A 6,388-nucleotide genomic window follows, 5' to 3' on the forward strand; every position below is an offset into this window, starting at 1 on the left:
TCCCCTTAAGGGGTCTGGGGAAGGGCCTGCTCGAGGGAAGGCCACTGCAGGAGCTTTCTCAAGTGCTGCGAAAAGGGCCGGATCTCCCCGAGGATGGGCATAAAGGGGGTGTGGGGACGGAGTTGGGACAGGCCTTCCTGCCTGGGTGATTGCGTGGGTTACACGGAAGACGGGCCGGTGCCACATCTGAGTGAAAAGTGGAGGAAGACCTTAGGCCTGCCGCCCAGGCGGGATTTGGTGATTGCCGACTGGAGGTGGGTCGCTTTGACCCCCTGGCGCAGCTTGGATCTCCTCCAGCCACCCTTGTCCCTGGGAGTCTGAACTGGGAGTTTCCCTGAGGTACCGGGATAAAAATGGACGTTTTCCTGACTCACAAACATTGGTACCAGGCCCTACCCATTGTCTAGTGTCGGGGGGCGGGGGGGGGGGGGAGGGGGAAAGTGGTTCAGTCCCTCACTTTTCCGTGCTGAAGGGATTGGAGTTAGCTCTTAGAAGACCAGAAGAGTTGAGAAGAAGAGGGGAGAATTCAGCCTGGAAGATCTGGGGCTTTGGGAAGTGGTGGGAAGAAGAGCTGTGAGTTAGACCAGCTTTAGCTAATGCACCCCAATCCTTCCCCTTTGGGCATCCGTGGCTACGTTTCTACCAGGTTTTATGGAGTGAGATTCCCCTGTGGCAGTGGGAGGGTGAGGGAGAGCTCCTTTTTTCTTTGGGGGGCCCTTTACTAAGCTCATCCTCATGCCCCTCCCCATTCCTTGTCATGCAAACTACAATATGGACTGTTTCAGGGCTGCTTTTGGTGACACAGAAGCTACTTAGCATCATTAGTAAAGTCTGGTCATTCTTTTTCTCTTCTAAAGATCAGTCATTTCCAAACTAGTTTCCATCGGCTTAAGCATTACCACTAGCACCACCCCGTAATTACAAGACCACAAACCAAGCAGGCCCAACTAGTGTGGTGCTTTTATAACACTTGAATTCTTGGAGGGGAAGGGAGAGAGGGCCATCCCTCCCTCAGTTACGCTTGCTGAATCTGGCTGTGGTGTGAGGCCCAGGGCGTGCCTCTCCATGACTCAGCTTCCTAAGAGCTCATCCAGATTTCTGGAGAAGTGGCAGAAGGTAGGAACCCGCCTGAGCTGAGCACAGACCTGGCTCTGAGGAGCATTAAGGAAAAGATACAGACAGAGATGGTTTTCCATTTGGGCCTGCAAGCAGAGAAATGTTCTTCGGGGTCAGATGCCTGCCTTCCCTCAGGCTTAGGTGTGCTGCCTTGTTGAGGAAAAAATTATTTTCTGAGCTCTGACTCCCGCTTGATACTGGCCAATTTTACTCTTTTTTTCTTGCTACGCTCCCCTTTTACAACATTTTAAATTAGTTTGTTTTATTTATAGACTGTGAACTCACAGTAAACATTTAAACAGAAATAGGGTATAAAGTGAAAAGGAAAGGTCTCATTCCCTGCCCCCTCCCACTAATTCCCACTGTTTCTAGGTTACCCTTGCAGTAGTTTTTACTCCTATATAAGCCTACTTATGTGTCCCTTTTTTAAAAACAAACAGAATCATCGTACTGTGCCAACTGTTCTGCCACTTGCTTTTCTCAATTTATTACAAAATGATTGCATCTACTTATATATCACTTCTTTTTTTAATAGGCACATAGTACTCCATAGTATGGTTATATAGTAATATATTGAACTATAGGTGGACAGTTTTTGGTGTGTGTGTGTGTGTTTGCCGACAATGCTTTAGTGAACATTCCCGTACATATATCTTTACGTACTTTGCAGCTATATATGTGGAATAGATTGCTGGAGGTGAATGTGCTGTACTTTTTCATGGCTTCCATGGAGTTACTGCTTCTGTTTGGGGTGAGGCAGTCTCCTGCTGTGACCTCCACTTTACCCACCCATACCTGACTTTGCCCTCTGCAAGTCTCAAACCTGTATATTGCCTGGAGGGTCACCATTATTTACTAAGAAGAGCTTTCCCTTCCAGTATGGGTCTTGGCCCTTCCTCTCCTTAGCTCCCCTGCCCGCCATAAACCAGAGGTTGAGTGGGCTCATCCCAGAAGTCCTTCTGCAGGGAACCGGGGTCCAAGGTCTGAAGCTGTGTCCCTAGAGTTCAAGAGTAACCGCTGGGCTAAGAAGTAGCAATGCCTGGCATCATCTTGCTTTGTTGAGGTGGGAGGATTGAGGAGGGGAATGGAAACTTGATCAAGATAGAAAGTTCCTTTGGGTTAATCGTGCTGGCGGCAGAAATTTTGACATACCTTTAGCGTGCAGTGCTCAACCGCAACTTCTAAAATTGCCTTGCGTAAAGAAGCAGGAACCTGCTAACCGATTAAAACTTAATCTAGGCTGGAAAGTTTGTCGGCTTTTAGAGCAGGAATTCATAACAAGCCTGTGTCCATTAATCATAAGTCTGCTCCATTTAGGACCCTGGGTTTATGACTACAGGGACTGAGTTTCACCCATCTTTATAAATGATGTATAATCAAAGCTTACAGATGTGACTCTATTGAGCTGTGATGTAGTGGACACCTGTCATTTTTCTGTGGCTGACCAGCATGCAGACCTCACTTCTTTTGGGGGGACTCCTGCACTGTGTGAGTCTCAGGACCGTTTCTCCCACTATGGGAGCTCACTGGGGACTTGGTCTCCCAAACCCTGGCATCTAGGGCCAGGGTGTGTGACCCAGATTGGCCAGTCAGATGCTCCTGTTTGGAACTTTGAAGCTTGAGCAGGCAGTGCAAGGATAAAGGGACAGGTTAAACTTCACCCTGGTGGTGGGGTCTTTAAGACACCGGCAGTATCTACTAGTGGGGGTGGTAGTGGTGGACCCGGTGGCGGTGTCTCACTTATTATGTAGTACCGGCAATCCTTACAATAAATTCTCCTGCTTTGGACTTCCCTGGTTGCGCAGTGGTTAAGAATCCACCTGCCAATGCAGGGGACACAGACTCGAGCCCTGGTCTGGGAAGATCCCACATGCCGCCGAGCAACTAAGCCCGTGCACCACCACTACTGAGCCTGCGCTGTAGAGCCCACGTGCCACAGCTACTGAGCCCACGTGCCTAGAGCCCGTGCTCCGCAACAGGAGAAGCCACCGCAATGAGAAGCCTGCACCCCACAATGAAGAGTAGCCCCCGTTCACCGCAACTAGACAAAGCCCACGCGCAGCAACGAAGACCCAACGCAGCCCAAAAAATAAATATATATTAAAAAAAATTATTCTCCTGCTTCTCTTGGCCAGAGTTTATATGTCTTGTTCACAACCAAGAACACTGATTAATGTACATGAAAACAGACAAAAACCCAGAATGTCCTCCTTGGTCATTTCCCTTTCCAGAGCTGGAATGATGACTATCTCACTTGAAAGTTTTCAGACATTGTCAGCTAGTGGCCTCTCTTCAACCTAATTCATCAAGGGGACCTGAGTGTAGAGGCCTTGATGACAGGAGCTGTGGTGGCCAGTTATTGATTATGAATGAGACTGATTGACAGGTACGCTCTACAAAAGTAAAACCAGCAGATCACTGACACTTCAAATTAATATTTTCAGTTTCTTCTTCATCCAAACCATTTCCAGTACTGCTGGAGAAGAGGCAAATTTGGTAGATCATGTCCTTTTGCACATATTATGTTCCAGTGGAAACGTTCATGACGACGTCTCAACTGTAGGTAGAGAAAAATAAGAGAGCTCACAGCCAGCGTTACCTGCTGCACGCGTTAGAATCAACTCAAGGCATTCAGTTATGACTTTACAGAATCATGTCACATTGTAACTGGAAGGAAACTCAGTCATTCCTTTCATGTTTATTGAGTGTCTACTATATGCCAGACACTGTTTTAGGCACTGAGAATTCAGTGATTGATATGAGTTTCTGCCTTTAGAAAGCTCCTGGTTGTGACAAAGGAGTAAACGTTGGGAGACTGCCCTCATTGCACAAATGAGCAAAAGCCTTGGAATTGCAAAGGGAGTTGTAGCAGAGCTGAAAGCAGGATTGAGACCTCTTGGCTTCCTGTTTCCTCAAAAGAAACATTTACTAGGTAAACTTGAGTGGGAGCCAGGGTGCAGCGTTGGGAGATTTGGAGCAGCCTTATATGCACAGAAAATAAATCACACACACACAAACGTGCACACACACATGCATACTGCAGAAGAAAGATAAACTATGTTCCAGACATCCAAGCCTTGAACTTTGGTCCATAAATGGTGGCACAAGACAGACTTTAACCGTTATGGTAAGCATGGTATTCCCTGACCCTAGAGGTGATCAGACTAAGCTTTAAAATGCAAGATGTGATTACCCATCTCCAGTCTGTAATTGCCTGGCCACAGCTGTTATTAATAGCAGTAAAACCATCATATCCCTAGAGGGGGTTAAAGAATCATCCCCCGTCACAGTGCTTTCCCTAATGACCTCCCATGGCAATGCACTCTCGGCTAAAGAGATGCGAGGTGTTTCCTCATGTTTGAACTCAAGCTGTGTATCACACTCCTGACCATGCCTCTGCTAAAATTTCAACCGTGCCTTCAGGACAAAGCCACCTTGTTTCTGTTCAGTTGGGTGCATGTTTTTAATGGCTGGAAGAGTTTCCTGGTAGGGAAGAAATAACATCAGTAATAATATCTAACATTTCCTAAGCACTTCCTGAGGGCCAGACATTGATAAATGTTTTGCCTGCACTTTCTCACTTCTTATACAACCCTCTAAGTACATGGATTCTGGAAACAGATGCCAGCCCCTCCACTTATTCGTTGGGTGATAAGTCTCTCTCCCCATCTATAAAGTGAGGCTATAGTGATAATGCTTAATAGACAGAGTTGTTTTGAGATTAGATGAAATTATTCATGTTAAAAACACTAAACGCAGAGCATGGATCCCTGGTCATTACTTAGTAAATGTCGGCCCCTACTATTATCTCCATAGACCACTGAGGAAATTGGTTTATAGAAGTTAAGTATCTTGCCCAAGGAAGGTCAAGACGATGAGCCATGGTCATTGCCCTCAAGTAGTTTGGAGTCTACTCGAGGTACTTAAACACTGCCGAACATTTTAAGCCCGGATGAACTCAAGGAGCCATTGCACTGAGAGACAGAACATGTGGACAATCTTTCCAGGTCATTTTTTTCTTTTAAATTATTTTAAAAATCTGAAAAAAATTTCGTGCATTAACCATACCAAAGGGATGTAGAGAAAAGTCAGTCTTTCTCATCTCAGACCCCAATGAGTTCAAAACAACCCCTACCTGTCTTTCTATGGATATTCAAGCATGTATGCATAATACATTTTTATACGTGGACATATAGTATATGTGCTTATTTATGTATAATATATTTAAATAAGCGCTTTACGAAATTCTTTTAATTCCCCTTTAAAAATCTCAGATAGTTTCCCATTATTCAACATGATTTGTACCTTATTTTGTTTTTTTTTCGAGATTGGAGATTTGTTTTTTTTCCGAGATTGGAGATTGATCCATATCATTATATCTAAATCTATTTCATTCTTTTAAAAGGGCTGCATGGTATTTTGTGTATGGCTATACCATAACTGACTTAACCAATCCCCTCTTGCTAGACATTTAGATGGTTTCCAGTTTATTGCTACAAAAATCAATGAATAGCCATGCATATATATTTTTGCAAAAATGCATGCATATATTTATTGGAGGACTTCCTAGAAGTGTAATTACTGGGCCAAAAGTTATGTGTGTAAAAGTGTATGGATATTGCTAAATTATCCTCCAGAGATGTTGTATCAATTTATATACTCCCTCCATAATGTATATGAGCGGGTTCAGGCTATTTTTTCTTAGTTATATGGCATTGGACAAGCACTTCCTGGGTGAGTAGCATTACTTCTTTTTGTTTCTTTATAGTCTTTCCTAGTGAGACTGAGTGCTATAATGAGGCCAAGGTCATGAATTTGTCCACTAAGTAGTCAATTAGCTTTGTTGTCTCCTTAATCAACGTTAGTTCTTTCCTTGGTCTGTGAGTCACGATAGGGACCAGAGGAGAAAATGGACAGATAGGCAATATTCCTGACCATTTCTGGATTTCCTTAGAGTCTACTTTTCTAATAATAAGAAATTCTCAAAAATTTAAACTTAAAAAAATAAATAATATTGTTCTTTGCTGTCGCAAGACATTTATATCTAGTATAGAGCTCTGAACAATTTAGAGAAAGAGGACTTATATTTATGGACAATCCTTATTGTACAGAAATTGCTTTTAGTAGATCGTCAGCTCCTTCAAGATACAGACCTTGGATGTTCTTTATGGTATCCCCAGAGGCTGTCTGATGACATGTGTTAGGTATTAAGTGAATATCGAATGAAAGAACAGTGAAAACTGAAAGGATTTGGGGGATTTGGATATTAACG

The sequence above is a fragment of the Lagenorhynchus albirostris genome, chromosome 18 (assembly GCF_949774975.1).
Source record: "Lagenorhynchus albirostris chromosome 18, mLagAlb1.1, whole genome shotgun sequence".
NCBI lineage: Eukaryota > Metazoa > Chordata > Mammalia > Artiodactyla > Delphinidae > Lagenorhynchus > Lagenorhynchus albirostris.